At 40.8% G+C, this 19678-nt stretch overlaps 1 long non-coding RNA gene across 1 annotated transcript in view; it reads right to left on the bottom strand.

Annotated features, from left to right (window-relative positions):
• The window catches only part of LOC138752605 (uncharacterized), a 29215-nt gene extending 11491 nt beyond the window's left edge, over window positions 1–17724 (bottom strand). Inside the window, exon 1 of the long non-coding RNA XR_011350760.1 lies at window positions 17504–17724. This is a non-coding gene — a long non-coding RNA (uncharacterized lncRNA). The remainder of the gene's footprint in view (window positions 1–17503) is intronic.
• Between the last annotated feature and the right edge of the window lie 1954 nt (window positions 17725–19678).

Raw genomic sequence — 19678 nt, 5'->3', positions numbered from 1 at the left:
TTCACCAGATTTGTATTTATATCACCGAGATGATAAATTAATTCTGCAATAAACTTAGATGAAATTCCACCTGTGAATATTTTCCCATATCTCAACTCTTATGTGTTTCTCCTGCATTATTCACATGAAGCAACAAAAATCATAAAGAAATTACAATATAACGAGGGGCATGCATTTCATAAGTACATACTGTTGTTCCCAGAATGCAAAATCATCTGTCAGATGTAATTACACACCATTCAAGAAAATGCACAAAGCCACTGATTTACAGGAATAGAACAATGAAGCTTAGGGAATGAAATCTTGGCCTAATACATTCTACCCAAAGGCAGAAATGACATTTTCTAATACTTAAATTGTTTCAGTCACAAATTTCAAGATTTAATCATGCGACTACAATTTAAGGCTATTTAACTATGCATTATCTCCAGAGAAGGTAGGATTACCAGGTCCAAACAGACATCAGTTTTATTTTCCAATTACACAGTTGTAGTTAGTTCTTGTCTCAACATCTGTCAGATAATTATACATTATGTACTATATTTGTACTGCAGCCAGGTGTATCATGCAAATGAAAGCTCAACCTGTAATTGCCTATATTAATCCAGTAAAACTGATCTGGAAAGCGTGTATGATATTTTCAGTAAAATCTATTTTGTACTAACTATATTTAGGGCAGATCAAAAGTTTTGTCAACAGTGTCTGTGCTGATCAAATTTAATGCCAGTAATGAAATATCAATTGGCATTAGAAGTCACTGACTTCATAAAATTAGGACAACATGTGCACAAAATATAAATTATCCAGCTACACTATACATTATGTGGACAATCTCAGTGAATAAACAATAGTTAGAGCATTTCTGTCTCCGATTGCTTGTAATGCCATCTCAGAGGAACCAATAAAAAGGAGTATTTCAAGACAAGGCTTCTCTTAAATTTACCACCTTCATGGATAGATTTATTGAGTCATATAGTATAGAAACAAAACCTTCAACCTTTATGCCAATGCTGACCATTAAGTACACATGTACGCCAATCCCATTCACCAGTCGTTGGTGTGTAGGCTTGGATGACAAATAAAATGTTCAGAACAATTTTTCCTTGAACTTTTTCATATTGATAGATAAATGACAATTCAATATAATTTGGATATAGTACATGTTCTATCAGGTCTCCCATCTGTGGTTTAGGCTGATGTTTCAAGGCAGTAAAAGCAACCTTGTGGAAGGTGATAGAATGAAAAAGCAAGATATCAGGTTGATACCAAAGATGGCAAGTATGAAGTGCAGGTTTTTGTCCTCATTGTGTGCGATGTTTACACCTCAGTTAAATCCACCTGAATAGACCAACTGTTCATTCATCATAAATTCCACATTTCTTCCAGTATTTAAACTTCAGGAGTGTTTCACTAGATATTAAGTCTTTTGTACATCTTTTTTTTCTGTTCTAGCCAAAACAGAAGATCTCATTGTAAGTCTTTTGTACATCATGATGAAAGGTGTTTTATGAATGCATTTCACTGTTACATCTAATCAATACAATTGAAAGTTTGAGAAATCATTGACTGAAATCTTATAGCCTAAGGCTTTGCACAATATATTGTAGTCACAGGAAACCCCACCCATAAAATACTAGAATAGTTTTTCATTATGCTAAATAATACAAAAGCTTAGCCAACTGTCAAATTTAGCAAGTTGAACAACTGAATAATCCTGTCACTTAGAAACATCCCAAAACATTCAACCCTCAACCAAAAGTGAACAATTAAAATTGCTTATATTGTTACAAACACAGTTAATTTGCTTAAATAATGCAAAGATTTAAAACATTTAACCAAACTCACAAAGTTAAAATCTCATTCTTGCCTTTGTCCATCACAGTCATTCCTTTCCATTGAAATGAATGGACATTTGGTTTCTGTGTCATGCTTGGTTTGCCAGGTGGGTTCTCCAATCCCATGCCAATGCTTGGGCACTGAACAAGCTTGCAATCTGCCACATTGAGATGTTGAAAACTTATGGCCAAAATTGGCCAGCACATCTGGCTCTCATATGGAAGGCCCAGACTACCTGACACTTTGTTAAATTCAACCATTTCATTGAGAAACTGCCAGCATGTGGCAGCCAAAGCCAGCTTGAAAGGTAATTATATATAATGGATTTTGGCACATGCAGAAGATTGGCTAACTAATGGGAAACATTAATGGATCTTTTGTTGGTTGGCAAGATGCAATAACTGGTATGCCACAGGGATCATTGCTGGAGACCTAACATTATACAATTTTTAAAGAAGACTTGGTTGAAGGATATATTTGCTACTGAGACAAAGAGAGATTGGAAAAAAAAAGTTGTGAATAGGACAAAAAAAGGCTGTAAATGTATGTAACTTTAATTGAATGAGCAATGAACAGGCAAATACAAAGTAATGTTGAAAAATATGAAATTGTCCATTTGGCAGGAAAAGTGAAAAAAAATCATATATTTTCTCAAAGTAAGGGATGGCAGAGGAATGGAATCATCCAAGTTTAAGTTTCACATCCAGTTAATACGATGCCACCGTGAATAGAGTTTTATCGTCCTAGGAGAATTAATTGTTCTTCTATATTTTGGGGTATACATAATACCACATCTGGAGTAGTGTGCCTTTTTAGGCTAGGGCACTAAAGCATGGGAAGCAGGGAAGCAGTTCACAGAAGATGACTGGAGATATACTGGCTGGACTGGGCAGATTCTTTCAAGAGGAAATGCTAGAGATACCATGTTTGCATCTATTGGAGTTTAAAAGTGTGAGGGGTGACTTGACTGAAACATGCCAGACGCTGAGAGCCCCAACAGATCACTGCTGTGACCCAATAAGGAAGCCTATCCAGAGAAGGAACAGGAGCGTCCAAGGTCACCACTCAACATCAAGGCCTGAACTCACAGACGTTTTGATCCACCAGAACATCCAATACCGTGACTATATTTCCAGACCCAACTGAATGCATCCACCTAGCTTCAGGAAACTCCAACACCACTGCCTGATTCCCCATTTCTTCCCCCAGCAACCACCAGCCTAGAAAGTCAGGAAGATGCGCTGGTTTACAGGTAAGGATGAAACAGCATGGCTTCAAATTCCCTCCGTCCAGCAAACCTCCAGAAAATGGGAAAGCTATAGAAAACAATCCAGACATGCATAAAGCAAGATGACCTTCAAAGGGAACTGTGTTCTCTGCTTCATCAAGACCTGGCACAAACCTCACTCCTGAATGAAGTCTTCAGCCAGAGGGCTTCTCAATCTGGTGGACCAAACAACATAATTAGGAAAGACAAAGAGTAGAAGGGTCTGCTTCCAAATCATCACTTCAGAGCAATTGGACCTGGAATATCTAATGGTGACATACCATCTATTCAACCTGATTTCAGTTCAACTATCATGACAGGTGTACATACCAGCCTAGAGGAATGTAACATTAGGACTTGATAAGCAATATGCTACTGCAAATACCCTGCAAATAGCTGGAGACTTCAAACAGTCTAATGTCAAGAGTATGCCACTGAAATACCATCAACATGCCTCCTGCCCCACCAGAGGCCCAAATGCCCTTGACAATTGCTACACACCCATCAAACACATGTTCCAAACCATTCCCCCTCCCTCACATTTGGGAAATCAGACAAAGATTGATTCAAGATTCCAATTCCTTTATTATCATGTAATAGTATAGAATATGTAATATTAGACAAAATTGCCTTCTGCCTGCCATAAAGAGTCACCATTAGTGTTGGCAGAGCCCCTTACAGTAAGAGAGAAGGAGAAGCAAAAGAGAGTCCCTTCACTGGTATTGAACATCTGTAGATTCACCTTTAGAAATCTGCAGCTGCATAAAGTCTTGTTCGATCCATTGGCAACCTGAGCTCCAGATCCAATCTTCTGACATGATCAGAGACGATCTTGCCCTCAACGCCCTCTTGAATCCCAATTTCAATATCTGGTTTTCATGACTCAGTTTCCAGCAGCCCATATGGGTCCCCTGACCGTGTCGCCCATAGTCTGTATGGGTCCTTCAGCCATGGTCACCATCTCCTCTGCCTCTCCTTCTCAACAGGGTTGTTCTCCCCCTTCTAGGTGCACTGCACCAGTCCATTGCACCCTGGAGTCTGCAATGCACCACTATCTTGGGTATAGACGCGTGGTCATAAGATTTTAGCATAAAAACACTGTCAGCTCCTCTAACAGGCTGTTTAACGCAAGTATGGACCTGTCAGTGTTAGGACTGTGTTCCTCTCCCACATTTAAAAGCAGAAGGTGAAATTCAAGGATCCCATTAAGAGAATCGGAGTGTTAGTTTGTGGATACTGATGACTCGCTGCACAACTGCTTTAGATCTGTTGACTGGTCCACTTTAAACAAGTATGCAAGTCTCATCACAGACTTCATCAGCAAATTCCATGCCAAAGTATTTTCTAACCTTAAACCATGGATGAGCCAGATGATCCACTCCCAATCCTGTGGGCCAGCATGGTTAGCTTAGCGGTTAGCACATTGCTATTACTGTGTCAGTGACCTGGATTCGAATCCAGCATTTTCTGTCAGGAGTTTGCATGTTCTCCCTGTGTTTGTGATGGATTACTCCAAGTGCTCCACTTTCCTCCCACACTTCAAAGACCGTCTGGGATTGTAGGTTAATAGTGTATTGAGGGGGGGGGGGGGACAGGCCTGTGGGCTATAAGAGCCTGTTACCATGCTGCATGTCTAAATTTTAAAAAATAATAATTCATGTCTTGGTCTGAGGCATTCAAATTGGGTGATTCTGATCTATACACGAAAACCAGGTATGACCTCCACAAGGCCATCAGGGATGCCGCTACAAAGCTGATGTCCCAGATAAACCTGACAGACACACGTCAATTGTGTCAGGGTGTGCATGCAATCACAGGCTACAAAGAAAAGTCAGGAAGAATCACATGCAACAATGCATTGATGAATTCAATGCATTCTGCACTCACTTTGAATAGAAGGTTAATGTGTCAACATCACCCCTGATGGCCTCATATCATTGACATAATATCAGGTTTTGTGAGATTAAATCCATGAAAACTCTCTGGTTCAGATGGACACAACCTGAGAGCTTTTCCACACCAGCAGGCAGGAGTTCTCATGGACATTTTTGATCTCCTCCTACATTTGAAGTGCTCACCTTCATTAAGAAATCTGCTACTATTCTGGTACCAAAGAAAAGCAATGCATTGTGCCTCAATGATTATTGAAAGGTAAGCATTGATTCATGTTAATTTTAGCTTCCCAGTCAGTCCCAACCCAACATAATTTGTCTACTGTTGCAATTGGTCCACAGCCAATGTCATTCCTCAGGCCCAGCACTCTACCCTGGAACGTCTTGATAATCTCCAACACTTATTTGTTGACTTCAACATTATTATCCAATCAAACTCATCCTAAATTCCAAAATTTAGGTACCAGGACCCTCCTCAGCAACTAAAATCTTGCATCCTGACCTGCAAACCTCAATCAATGAAGAATGGTGAGAACACTCTCTAAACACCAGCGCCCTGCAGGACTGCATATTCAACCCCTAACTATGGTTTCTGTGCACTCCTGTCTATGAGCCCAAGCAGTGCTCTAACTGCATGCACAAGCTTGCAAATAGTTCTATCATCATAAACAATCATTAGTTGGAGCATAAGAAGGAGATAGAGTCGGGTGATATAGTGTTAGGATAGTAGCCTCTCCCTCAATGTCATCAAAAGTACGGAGCTGGTCATGGAAAGTGAGAGGTGCTCTTGTCCCTGAATATGCTGAGGTTCAGGTATTATTTTTTAAAGATACACCACAGTAATAGGCCCTTCTGGCCTATGAGCCAATGCCCCCCAATACACCAATTTATCTACAAACCGTAGGTTTTTATAGGGTGGGAGGAAACTGTACAAGCATTCAGGCACCAGACTTGAACTCAGGTCACTGGCACTGTAATAGTGTTGCGCTATTGTCACGCTAACCATGCCCCTCAATGAGGAGATGGTGGAGAGCTTCAAGTTCTCAGGAGTAGACATCACCAACAACCTGTCCTTATCCAAACACATTAATGTTGTACCCATGAAAGCACGACAAAGACTACTTTCTCAGATGCTTGAGGAAACTTGGCATGCCCCAAGGGTCTCTTACCAACTTTTAAACCATGCACCATCAAAAATACCCTGCCCAGATGGACGACAGCGCAGTACAGGGACTGTTCTGCCCAAGATTGCAAGAAATATCAGCATTGCAAATGCAGCTCAGACCAATTCCAAAAGATCCTGCCTCTATTGACTCTGTCTATACCTGTCACGGGAAAGCTGCCAACTTACAAAAGAACCAATGCAACCCGATTTAAGAGTCATTTCTTTACTGCTGTATCAGTCACTTCACTGGTTCTTGATAGCAATAGCTGAATCTCTTGTACTGTTTTAACTGTGCTTTTCTCTGTACTCTGTGCTATCTGATTACTTTAACACTTCTCCCTATAATATCTTGTTTACTTTTTAAAAATGTATGCTATTGCTCTACCTGATGTACAAGTTGACATTACCTGGATTGCATACAAAACAAAGCTTTTACTGTATCTCGGTTCACATAAAAATAAAGTAATTAATTTCAAATAAAATGGATGGGGAAATAATCTGGAACTTGGTTGACTAGTTAAAGATAATGTGTTGTCTAAAACAGAGATAACTTTTTTCTCTCTCGTTAATAATTGTAAGTTACACAAGGTATTGGACCTGTGCAAACAGAACTAAACATGTCATTAAAGCAGTCAGACGAGAGAATTACAGTATATATAAACACAATAGAATCGTTAGAATATTTAATTGAATTTTGAATTAAGAGAAAAAGAAAATACATGAAAAGAAAATGCAATCAAGAGAAGGGGCTAAGATCAAATAAAAAGATTTTTTTTAGAATCTGCAGGCAAGAAGCATCACATTACAAAGGTTATCTTTTGCAAATTATTTTTTTTTTCAGAAATTAGCATCTTTTCATGCTATTTAAAATGTACTTACACCAGTAAGGATAAATGCACATTTTTCCAATTTAATTAGATATCTTTGGCTTGGCTTCGCGGACGAAGATTTATGAAGGGGGTAAAAGTCCACGTCAGCTGCAGGCTCGATTGTGGCTGACAAGTCCGATGCGGGACAGGCAGACACGGTTGCAGCGGTTGCAGGGGAAAATTTGTTGGTTGCGGATGGGTGTTGGGTTTTTCCTCCTTTGTCTTTTGTCAGTGCGGTGGGCTCTGCAGTCTTCTTCAAAGGAGGTTGCTGCCCGCCGAAATGTGAGGCGCCAAGATGCACGGTTTGAGGCGATATCAGCCCACTGGCGGTGGTCAATGTGGCAGGCACCAAGAGATTTCTTTAGGCAGTCCTTGTACCTATTCTTTGGTGCACCTCTGTCACGGTGGCCAGTGGAGAGCTCGCCATATAACACGATCTTGGGAAGGCGATGGTCCTCCATTCTGGAGACGTGACCCACCCAGCGCAGCTGGATCTTCAGCAGCGTGGACTCGATGCTGTCGGCCTCTGCCATCTTGAATACTTTGATGTTAGGGATGAAGTCGCTCCAATGAATGTTGAGGATGGAGCGGAGACAACACTGGTGGAAGCGTTCTAGGAGCCGTAGGTAATGCCGGTAGTCGGAGCCGAACAGGAGTGTGGGCATGAAAACGGCTCTGTATACGCTTATCTTTGTGAGGTTTTCAGTTGGTTGTTTTTCCAGACTCTTTTGTGTAGTCTTCCAAAGGCGCTATTTGCCTTGGCGAGTCTGTTGTCTATCTCGTTGTCGATCCTTGCATCAGATGAAATGGTGCAGCCGAGATAGGTAAACTGGTTGACCGTTTTGAGTTTTGTGTGCCCGATGGAGATGTGAGGGGGCTGGTAGTCATGGTGGGGAGCTGGCTGATGGAGGACCTCCGTTTTCTTCAGGCTGACTTCCAGGCCAAACATTTTGGCAGTTTCCGCAAAACAGGACGTCAAGCGCTGAAGAGCTGGCTCTGAATGGGCAACTAAAGCGGCATCGTCTGCAAAGAGTAGTTCACGGAAAAGTTTCTTTTGTGTCTTGGTATGAGCTTGCAGGCGCCTCAGATTGAAGAGACTGCCATCCGTGAGGTACCGGATGTAAACAGCATCTTCATTGTTGAGGTCTTTCATGGCTTGGTTCAGCATCATGCTGAAGAAGATTGAAAAGAGGGTTGGTGCGAGAACACACCCTTGTTTCATGCCATTGTTAATGGAGAAGGGTTCAGAGAGCTCATTGCTGTATCTGACCCGACCTTGTTGGTTTTCGTGCAGTTGGATAACCATGTTGAGGAACTTTGGGGGGGCATCCGATGCGCTCTAGTATTTGCCAAAGCCCTTTCCTGCTCACGGTGTCGAAGGCTTTGGTGAGGTCAACAAAGGTGATATAGAGTCCTTTGTTTTGTTCTCTGCACTTTTCTTGGAGCTGTCTGAGGGCAAAGACCATGTCAATAGTTCCTCTGTTTGCGCGAAAGCCGCACTGCGATTCTGGGAGAATATTCTCGGCGACACTAGGTATTATTCTATTTAGGAGAATCCTAGCGAAGATTTTGCCTGCAATGGAGAGCAGCGTGATTCCCCTGTAGTTTGAGCAGTCTGATTTCTCGCCTTTGTTTTTGTACAGGGTGATGATGATGGCATTACGAAGGTCCTGAGGCAGTTTTCCTTGGTCCCAACAAAGCTTGAAAAACTCATGCAGTTTGACATGCAGAGTTTTGCCGCCAGCCTTCCAGACCTCTGGGGAGGATTCCATCCATACCTGCTGCTTTTCCACTTTTCAGTTGTTCAATTGCCTTATATGTCTCATCCTGGGTGAGGACCTCATCCAGCTCTAGCCTTAGGGGCTGTTGAGGGAGCTGGAGCAGGGCGGAGTCTTGGACTGAGCGGTTGGCACTGAAAAGAGATTGGAAGTGTTCTGACCATCGGTTGAGGATGGAGATCTTGTCGCTGAGGAGGACTTTGCCGTCTGAGCTGCGCAGCGGGCTTTGGACTTGGGGTGAGGGGGCGTACACAGTCTTTAGAGCCTCGTAGAAACCCCTGAAGTCGCCAATGTCCGCGCTGAGCTGGGTTCGCTTGGCGAGGCTAGTCCACCACTCATTTTGGATCTCCCGGAGTTTGCGCTGAAGATGGCTGCATGCGCGATGGAAGGCTTGTTTCTTCTCTGGACAGGACGGCTTTGTAAGGTGAGCCTGGTGGGCAGCTCGCTTCTTTGCCAGCAGCTCCTGGATTTCCTGGCTGTTATCGTCGAACCAGTCCTTGTTTTTCATGGAGATATAGATCGATCACAAAACTACAAGTTTCTATCTTTACTGTGAGTGCATTTGCTGGAAGTTGGAATCAATTTAATTTTAATTGTTTGCCTATTATTGTTAGAGCAAAAAACAATCATATATTGAATATATCATGAATTTGTCCACAAACTTCTCATAATATTGTATTCTTTCAGTTTTTAATGAGTCATGTGGGTGGGCCTGAACGAATCCACTCAGTTATCGAGGAAACCTTAACCAGACAATAAAGCCACAACCTGAGCTTTTCCAAATAAATGCCATCATTATGATTGAGATGCATTCAAAAACTATTGTAAATCAATCAAAAAAAACATACAAAACTCAAACTCACCTCCAATTCTTAAAAACATAAATAATTAAAGTCATTTACTGGAAACATAAATTTAAAAAAATAACTAATTTTATTCTTATCTGCACCTACATGTATGCAAATGTCCATTGAAATAAACAGGCTGAGGTCTAAACTGGCAGAAAATGCATAAGCAGATTCCTTGTTTACGAGCTGAGGAATTTCAACAAGTTTGTGTTCGCCATCGGACAGAATCCAGCAGAAAGACATTCTAACAGATTTACCAACTGGAATCTCTATGTTTGCTGCATATATGTGTGTGTACCTTCAAGAACTATGAGGTAAGACACTTTCATATATTGTTGCCCAAGCTACTACTGTTGGATATTGATTACCTTCAATGAAACATGTTTGTTCTAGTGCAGTTAATTTCAGAGGTAAATAGCAGTTCCAAAGAACTTCATCAGAGACTTAAAGATCTTTAGGTGATGGAATTCAGAATCAGAATTTATTGTCATGAACAAGTCATGAAATTTGGCGTTTTTGTGGCAGCGTCATAGTGCAAACATTCATATTATGAAACAATAATATATAATAAAAAAAATAAGTTGGAGCGCTTACATTGGAGCGCTTACATCCCTAACGTCGAAGTACTCGAGATGGCAGAGGTCGACAGCATCGAGTCCACGCTGCTGAAGATCCAGCTGCGCTGGGTGGGTCACGTCTCCAGAATGGAGGACCATCGCCTTCCCAAGATCGTGTTATATGGCAAGCTCTCCACTGGCCACCGTGACAGAGGTGCACCAAAGAAAAGGTACAAGGACTGCCTAAAGAAATCTCTTGGTGCCTGCCACATTGACCACCGCCAGTGGGCTGATAACGCCTCAAACCGTGCATCTTGGCACCTCACAGTTTGGCGGGCAGCAACCTCCTTTGAAGAAGACCGCAGAGCCTACCTCACTGACAAAAGGCAAAGGAGGAAAAACCCAACACCCAACCCCAACCAACCAATTTTCCCCTGCAACCGCTGCAATCGTGTCTGCCTGTCCCGCATCGGACTTGTCAGCCACAAACAAGCCTGCAGCTGACGTGGACTTTTTACCCCCTCCATAAATCTTCGTCCGCGAAGCCAAGCCAAAGAATATATAATAAAAAAAATAAGTAATAGTGCACGAAAAGTAAGGCAATGTCTGATCATTTAGGAAACTAATTATCAGTGGGAAAGAAGCTGTCCTTGAGCTGCTGAGTGCTCATCTTAAAGCTCCTACACCAATGGTAGTAAAGAGAGCATGGCCTGGGTGGTGGGGATCTTTGAGGTCAGAGGCTACTTTTTTAAGACACCGCCTCATGTAGATGTCCTCGATGAAGTGAGGTCTTGTGCCTGTGATGTCATAGGCTAAGTTAACAACCATCCGGAGTTTATTCTTGTCCTGAGAGTTGGCACCTCCATACCAGGCAGTGATGCAACCAGCCAGAATGCTCTCCACAGTACACCTGTGGAAGTTTTTTAGAGTCTTCAGAGACATGCCAAACCGCCTCAGACACCTCACAAAGTATAGCTGCTGGCAGGCCTTTTATGTGATTGCATCAACATGGAGTCTCTAGGACAGATCCTCGGAAATGTTGACACCCAGGTATTTGAAGTTTTTGACTTTCTTCACTAGTGAGCCTCAATAAGGGCTGAGTTGTGTTCCCCTGACTCCCTCCTGAAGTCCACAATCATCTCCTTGGCTTTGCTAATGTTGAGCACAAAGTTGTTGATGTGACACCACTCAATGAGCTGATCTATCTTCCTCATTGCCGTTTGTGATTCTGCCATCAACTGTGGTGTCATCGGCAAACTTGTAGATAGCAAACTTGTAGAAGCAGCAAGCTTGAGAAATACAAGGGGCCGCAGATATTTCATCCAAATTTGTCAAATTTCTATGGCACAACACAGACCAATGGAGCCATATCCAAAAAAAAACAGAACAAAGAAAGGGTGCAGGAGTAGATTATGTGACTGCTAGAGTCTGTTCCCTCACTCCACAAGACCAAAGTTGATCTTTTATCTCAGGTTCCACTTCCCTTGCCTATTCTCAAGATCCTTTATTTTCTCTGTTTACAACCAATGACCATCCCTAAACTATATCATTTTGCAAGGTCTATCTTTCCAGTGCTAAGATTGATTAAGAGATCAATAAAGGTTTTATTTGTTAGTAACTCAATTTCTCAGCAGTATTGGTGAGGAGAAAACTTAAAAACCTAACAGAAAAAAATGGTCAGGGAGTTACAGAACCCAGCAGTTGTTCAGAAATCCTGAATGTTTGCACTGAACTTACATCGAAACATAGAAACATAGAAGATAGGAGCAGGAGTAGGTCATTCGACCCTTCGAGCCTGCTCCACCATTCAACGAGATCATGGCTGATCTTAAAGTTCAGTACCCCGTCCCCGCCTTCTCTCCGTAACCTTTAATACCCTTATACTGAAGAAATATTTCTAATTCCCTCTTAAATATATTTAATGAACCTGCCTCTACTGCCCTCTGTGGCAATGAATTCCACAGATTCACCACCCTCTAGGTAAAGAAATTCCTCCTCATCTTGGTCCTAAATGGTTTGCCTATTATCCTCAAACCCCGGGTTCTGGATTTTCCCATCATTGGAAACATCCCATCTGCATCCATTCTGTCCAGTCCTGCCAGAATTTTATATGTCTCTATGAGATCCCCTCTCAATCTTCTAAACTCCAGCGAGTACAATCCCAATTTGCGCAATCTTTCCTCATAAGTCATTCCTACCATTCCAGGTATCAGCCTGGTGAATCGCCTCTGCACTCCCTCCATTGCAAGAACATCCTTCCTTAGATAAGGTGACCAAAACTGCACACAATACTCCAGGTGTGGTCTCCAGCTGCAGTAAGGTATCCTTGTTCCTATACTCAAACCCTCTTGATATGAAGGCCAACATATCATTTGCCTTTTTAACCACCTGCTGTACCTGCATGCTCACCTTCAGAGACTGGTGTACAAGTACCCCTAGGTCTCTCTGCACTTCCCCATCTCTTAATTTATTGCCATTCAAATAGTAATCTTGTAGAACTCTAGGCATTCGCCAACAAGATTTAACTCAACATTTTAGGTAGATGCTATTCATTAGAACTAAAACAATTATATGATATGATGAAATTACAAACCAGTTAATAATTAAATATGTACCATGATTTACATTTCCTTACCTATCATATTAAGTTCAGGCTTCATTCTATAAATGCCATGATATAATTTTCTAAATATTTAACAGAGATAAAATCAGTCTATTTAATTACTGGAGTACTTTTTTATTCTGAGAATACTCATAAAAGGTTGTTTATACCACAGTGTCAAACCACAATGGATGCTGTTCTGGCATACTTGGGGAACAAGGCTTCACATTATAAAATAAAGCATTTATTCCTCCTGTTTTCCATCTGGCAAGCAAGCATAGCAATAACAATTTTCTCTATCCACATTTTAGAGTTGTTAGCCAAGGGATCATGGTTTAAACACTGAAGTGGCAACTATTGCAGTTAACTGGGCAGCAAATACACATTTTAAGTCATTACTGAATGATATTAAATGTGGATGTAGAACAAATACAAGATAAGGGGAGGGAAAGAATTTCCAGGGATTGGGTGTGTAGTTTGATTCATCCCCATTCATCCTTATAAAATAATATATAAATTGCACAAAAAGTTCAGTAATTAATATACTATTCAGCAAAAATGGAATGATACAGCAGTGTTCACAATATTTATTGGGATCAGAATGAAACTGTGAAAGGCGATGCTCCAATTATAAGGTCTTGTTCAGAGCTCATTTACTGCTGACTTCTTAAAACCTTTTGAAAGATCATTCCTCTGTTTTCCAACTGTATTTCTCTCTCATCCATGGTGCTGATTTTACTTGTGTTTAGTTGTGGGGCAGCTTGGTTAGCTTAGCAGTTAGCATGATGCTATTACTGCGCCAGCGACCCGGGTTTGAATTCCGTGCTGTCCAGAAGGAGTTGATGCATCCTCCCCATGTCTGGATGGGTTTACCCCAGATGATCCACTTTCATCCCAAACTTCAAAATGTAAATTGTCGTAGGGCAATTGAGTGGCATGCATTTAAATGGCCGAAATTGGCTTATCCCATGCTGTAAATACAATGTAAAAATATAATTTTTTAAAAACTCTGAAACCTTGCTTAATGCACTTCCCTTCATGCAAGAACAGTGCTGAGGAGTGTTGGCTAGTCATTCAGCTGCATGGACGTGACAGAAAATATCCATGCTTGGCAAAGAGATGCAAGTGTTTTCTGAATGAAGTCACTACAAAATAATTAAATCCCTAATTTAGTGTGATGAATAAATAAAATGATGAGCTCATCAACTTAATCCACTTTGATGGCAATTTCCTCTGTGACCTTAAATTCAATTGGTCCATCTCTAGTAACTCACTCCCATTTCTTGATCATTCTGTCTCCATTTTGGGACACAAACTATCTACAGACATCTTCTACAAACCCACCGTCTTTGACTACAACTCTTCCCTCCCTGTATCCTTGAAAGATTCTATTCCTCTTCTCTAATTTCCTCCATCTGCTTCCAGGAAGGGGCTTTCTAAAAGACAAAGGAGCAGAAATATTTTATGCAGCTCATCGAGTCTGCCCTCCATTTAATCAAGCTGACCTATTTTTTCACTAAGCTTCACTACCCAGCCTTCTCCCCGGCTATTCTTTGATGTCTTGGCTAATCAAAAACCTATCAATCACTGCTTTAAATACACCCAAATGATCTGTCCTCCTAAACCACCTTTGACAACAAATTCCATAGATTTACCAGCCTCTGGTTAAAGAAAATCCTGTGAATTTGTGTTTTCTTGTCCTAGACTCTTCCACCATGGGAAATAACCTTTCTGCATATACTCTCTACATGCCTTTCAACATTCAAACTATTTTTATGAGATTCTCTCCCTCCCAACCCATTCTTCTAAATTCCATTGAGTACAGGCCAAGAGCTGTCAAATGCACCTCACATGACAATCCTTTCATTCTCAGAATAATTCTAGTGAACCTCCTCTGAACCCCTTCCAACATCAGCACATTCTTTCTTAAACAAGGAGACCAAAACTGCTCAGAATACTCCAAATCAGGACTCGCCAGTGATTTGCAAAACCTAAGCATCACATCCCTGCTCTTATATTCTATTGCACTTGAACATCCCAGATGTCTTCTTTCTTAAGAAAATGTGGGTTCCCCTTAATTGCCTTTAACTCAGCCCTCGCCAGAATTTTCTCTATTTCACACATTTTTCCTTCACCCCCCCCCCCACCTTGTCCTCACCTACCACCCTAGTAGCCTCTGCATCCAACATACCATTCTCTACAATTTCTACCACAGACAACCAAATCCCATCACCAGATATTTATTTTGCTCCCCTTCCCTTGCCCCCACTGTGATGCTCTCATCCATTCACCCCTTCCCAGCATGTGCCCACCTCAGTCACTGCAAGAAATGCTTTATGTGCACTTACACCTCCTCCCTCACCACTATTTGGAGCCTCTCACCTGTCAGAGTGCTATCATCCTTGGCCCTCTGCCCCATCCTCTATTATTTTCCTAGATCCTTTTTCTTCTTCTCCCTTCCACCTATATCCATCTATCACCTGCTAGCCTGTACTCCTTCACCTTCCTTCTTTTGTTCTGAGTCTGCCTGATTTTTTGGCCATCCTGAAGAAGGGTCGAGGCTGAAACATGACTGGCATTTACTTTCTATGGATGCTGTATGACCTCCAGCACTTTTGTATACTGTAATTAAATCTATAAACCAGAGCTTGTGCATAAAACGAAACGAGCTTACTTATTAACACCATCCCTCATCAAATACTTAACTCAGAACAAACAAGAAATCAAAATGGGTAATCCATCTGCTCTTTATAACTTAGATCCATGGACTGTGACACTTTATCCAGCCAGAACCCTGTGGTTGGTCTTTAATTAAATGTTAAATGATTGAATTCAGATGCAGAAATCAGAAAAAAATAATTGACATTACAATACATTGCCAGCCTTTTATGTTATTAACTCATGATGCTTCTTTTTGGCATTCCCCTGATTTGTTGCTTTTATACTGCAGTCAGTATAGGTATTTGGCAGAATGCTTTTATTGTCAGGTAGTTTCACCAAGAGAAATAATAAATGCTTGACAACAAGAAACAATAGCAGAAAATTTCAATAAATTAAATGGGAAATGAAGCAAAATAATTGTTGAATCCCAATTTCAATTTATTTGGTTAAAGGTTAATTACAACCAATAAAGTTTCAGAGAAGTTCTTACTTTGATCATCATAAAAATGTTCAGCAAAGAAACAGACCCTTCAGCCCCCACTACACCCCCACCACAACCTTTTAGTCCATCAATACTAATCGAATTTGTCCTCATGAGAACCATAATATTGGTATTAGATCCATGGACTGGACATTCAAATGTCTACCTAAATGGTTTTTAAACAATAATTCTACCTGACTCCATCACTTCATCTGTGTAAAACATCTACCCCACCCCCTCCCCCCATATTTATTTTTAAAACCTATTCCTATTGGCATGGATGAAGTGAATGCTCACAGATTTTGTTTTCCTCCAGGCAGATGGTTTTAGTATTAGAGCATTTAGGTTTAAGGGAGAGGGACTTAAGAAGTACCTCTTTCATTCAGAGGGTAGTCCATGTCTGGAACAAGCTACCTGTGGAAGCTATAAATGAGAATAAAATTACAATATGCAAAAGATATTTGGAGAGATTTATGGATTGAAAGGGAGTAGAAGGATATGGACCGAATGCACATAATGGGTCTAACCTGGGATGTTAGCCCTGGAAATTTGATCGGCATGGATAAGTTGGGCTGAAGGAGGGTTCTGGGTGTATGACTAATGACCCAACCATAACAATAGTCCCTTGTTTTCAATACCCCTTTTTTCTACCCTAGCTATGCCTTTCATAGTATTATATGCTTCTATTAGGTCACCCCTCAGCTCTCCTTTGCTCGAAGGAAAACAAGCCCGTTGCATGAGTGAAACATGAGAGTCTGCAGATGCACCGATTGTAGTAAAAACATAAAAATACTGGTGGAACATCAAGTCATGCAGCATTCACAGGAGGCAGAGTTAAGTAGGCAGGAAGAACACGTGGCTTTTGAAGCGAGTCTGGGTGAGTATGTGGTCGTAGAGCTTGAGAGCAGCAGGGAGAGCAGAGAGGGAGCAGAACTCCCTTTGAAGAGAGGCAACCCTCAAAGATATTTCAAGGAAGAGCAACCAAATGGAGTGAAACAGTAAAGTCTGCATACACTGTGATTGTAGTAAAACCACAAATATACTGGTGAAACGAAGCAGGTCCCTCAGGAAACTGCTTATTTTGGTCTATACTCCTCTTCCCCAGCTTTTATATTTTGGCACCTGCCTGCTTTTTGCTTATACCTTGAAGAAGGGCACAGGTCTGAAAAGTTGGTTATATATTTTTACCTCCTATGGATTCTCTGAGAACTGAATGTATGTGTTTTTCACTTAGAAATAACTTAAGCAGCATCCTGGTGAAATGGACAAAGAATTGTTGGAGGAATTCATCAGGTCAGAGAGCATTCAGGGCTATAGATGGGAGTCAATGTTTTGGATCAAGACATTTTATCAGTCTTGATAAAGCAGTGATTATTTTTAAGTTAAATTTTAGCAATAGGCCATTCGACCCACAAGCCCATGATGTCCAATTACACCCAATTAATCTATTACCCCCCCCCCACCCCCGGTATGTTTCAAATGGGTGGAGGAAATTAGAGCCCACAGGAAAAGCCCAAGCAGACATGGGGAATATACAAACTCCTTACAGACAGCGTGGAATTCAAACCCCAGTCCTGATCATTGGTGCTGTAATGATGTTCTGCTAACCGCTATGGCTGGCTCCAGGGGACAGGGCGAGACAGGAGTGTCAGCCAGGTGCCCAAATAAATTTCATGGGAGGTGAAGTTGCTGGTTGGATGATGAGTTACAAAGTATGTTCCAGGTATACAAGTGTGAACATCAACCAAAAGTCCCCAGATGAAATTCCAAAGTTCTGCAATTGAAACCAGAAATTATTGCAATCAATTTCACTTTACAAAAAAAAAATTATTAAATGAATAAACCTCAGTGAAACACATTTGAATCTACAGTCCAGTCCATTTGGAATGTGGCTATACCAGAACGATTAATTTTTTGGAATGGAAATTAAATCTGGGGAAATTATTGACAAGTACCTGCATGGAGAGGGACATTAAATAATATAGAGTTTATTCATGGAATTAAAAGCAGAAGCATAATTTTAACCTTCTGTTCCTGTGGAACTGACATTTTCTTTTACATTTGGGGATACCAGGCAGTAATTTTGCTAGAATATACTTTAAAACCCATGAAGTATTCAGATTTTATTTTGAAAAATGTCCATCAGATTTGTTCCTTTAGGGTACAAGGTAATTTGTCAACCTAAATCCTCCATATCAAAAGTTACACAAATCATTATCCTTATTCTAGAACATGCAATGGACTCAATGCAGTCCAATATCTTTGCCAACATCTAGAAAATAAAGTGTCAATACATTATAAGCATCAGAAAGTTGTACTCTCCAACAACATAATCTTGAAGCTGCTACATGCTCAGTATCATAATTTGAACAAAGAAAACTAATGTGACTGATCAGAAATCTGTGAATGAAATTTCATTTAAGTTAACCATTTAGAGAGAGAGAGAGAAGGTGAAATGACTGCATTCCAGCTGGCATTTTGATTTCACTTTAGATTAACGATGTTCCTGATAAAATATAATAAAACAAATGCAATATAAAATCTAAACACAGTCAGAGCCAATAATAATCTATCCCCTGTATCAAAGCAAAGAGATTGTTCACTGAGATCTGTAAAATATAATTCTAAATTAAAGCCCCAGTACAAAACACTCCATCCCCACCCCTTCACTAAGCACCCACCCACAACCCCCCCCCCCAATCACTCCCAACAACCCCCCTCCCCCCCCCCCCCCCCCCACCAGCTCAATTTGTCTGCATTCCTACTTTGGCCCATCAACTCCATCCATAAAATGAGAACTGCCATCTTTATTATTTCTGGTGGTGCTAATAAAAAAATGGTTAGCATTGCAATTAACATAACACAGTTACAGTGCCAGTGGCACTGTCTGAAAGGGGTTTGTACATTTTCAATGTGTTTGTATGGGTTTCCTCTGAGTGCTCCAGTTTTCTCCCACCTTTCAAAAACATATGAGGATTGTGGATTAATTGGGTGTAATTGGTAGCATCGGCTCATGGGCTCAAAGAGCTTGTAACTGCTGTATATATAATTTTTTTTAAAATACCTTGAATCTCCTCCACACTGGTTGAAGTTAATTTAAATGATAATTAAGCAATTGTTGTCAATGTCAATTTGATAGATTTTCCTGTGGTCGGCTTGATATAGTCAAACATGAGACACTCAGTTAGTTTGATATATCCCATTCTATGTCACTCCAGTCAAAATACAGTGAATCAGCCACCAGGCTAAACTAATAAGTAATACAAATTGAGGCATTGTTTAACCAACAAAAAAAACTGTTGGTTGGCAACCACAAGAATGATGAATGAACACATTTAGATTTAGCATTTAACATTCAAGATGTGGGCAGAAGTAACTGGGGTTAGAATGAGGTTTATGGAGGAGAGGGCAAAAGAGGATAGACAGGGATTGAATAGAATGGCCAAGTTAAAAAGAAACAAAGGCCAACATGAGCGTTCAGGAGCAGAAAACTTAAGGTGGGTATTATGCCCATTGACTCTTGGTACAGAAGATTTCTAAGGTACTAACAAAGGTAGAGTTAGTTATTAACAAAATATCCTTTGGATATCTTTTTTGTTGCCATGCATTAAAAAAAACATTAAGGGGAGACAAGATGAAATATAAAAGTACCCTGGCCAATAGCACCAGAAAAAAGTAAAATGTAAAGTGTAAAAAAAGGGCAAAAGAGGACATCAGACCAC

The sequence above is a fragment of the Narcine bancroftii genome, chromosome 1, assembly GCF_036971445.1.
Source record: "Narcine bancroftii isolate sNarBan1 chromosome 1, sNarBan1.hap1, whole genome shotgun sequence".
NCBI lineage: Eukaryota > Metazoa > Chordata > Chondrichthyes > Torpediniformes > Narcinidae > Narcine > Narcine bancroftii.
This window is presented reverse-complemented; position numbering and strand designations above follow the sequence as displayed.